A 637-nucleotide genomic window follows, 5' to 3' on the forward strand; every position below is an offset into this window, starting at 1 on the left:
TCTGGGACACTCTGGGCGTCAACGTTAACACTGGGGGTTGTTTACAGCCCTGGCCGGTGTGGCTCAGTGGGTTGGGCATCTCCCTTGTACCAAAGGGTTGCCTGCTGGATTCCCAGTCAGGGCAGATGCCTGGACTGTGGGCCTGGGGTCCTGCAGGAGGGAACTGATGGATGTTTCACTCTCAGGTGGATGTTTCTCTCCTCAACAAAATGAAAAGACTTTTGTTTTTTTCCCCATTGGGGGTAACAGATCACAACGCTTCCAATAAAATAAGCATCCATGTGTCCGTGAAGATGTAAGGAAGTGGACCGCCGGAAAGTTTGGTGGAGGAACGTGTGTTTTTACGTTGTCTCGTATAAAAATTTATGACTCCAAAGGAACAAAAGGGATCTTTGCCTTGGAATGCCCTTTTCTGTGGGACACGCCCACTACGATGGCAGCCAGGGGCAGTATTCAGGGGGACGCACCAGATTGGCAATTTTCTCTCAAAATGGATTCAGAGGAAAAGTTCTTGGCACCCTACTTGCAACTCTCTTGTTTCAAAAAAAATAAGTTAAAAATGACCCCGGAACATCTTCTTGGGTCAGAAAGTCAGGAAATGCCCAAAGGATGGTGAGAACAGAGGGAAACACACACA

At 48.2% G+C, this 637-nt stretch overlaps 1 protein-coding gene across 1 annotated transcript in view; it reads right to left on the minus strand.

Moving 5' to 3' along the window:
- Window positions 1-637, minus strand: part of LOC107184407 — a 25,686-nt gene that overhangs the window by 14,277 nt on the left and 10,772 nt on the right. The window lies entirely within an intron of this gene.

This window comes from Myotis davidii, unplaced genomic scaffold (genome assembly GCF_000327345.1).
Source record: "Myotis davidii unplaced genomic scaffold, ASM32734v1 scaffold566, whole genome shotgun sequence".
Classification (NCBI taxonomy): Eukaryota; Metazoa; Chordata; class Mammalia; order Chiroptera; family Vespertilionidae; genus Myotis; species Myotis davidii.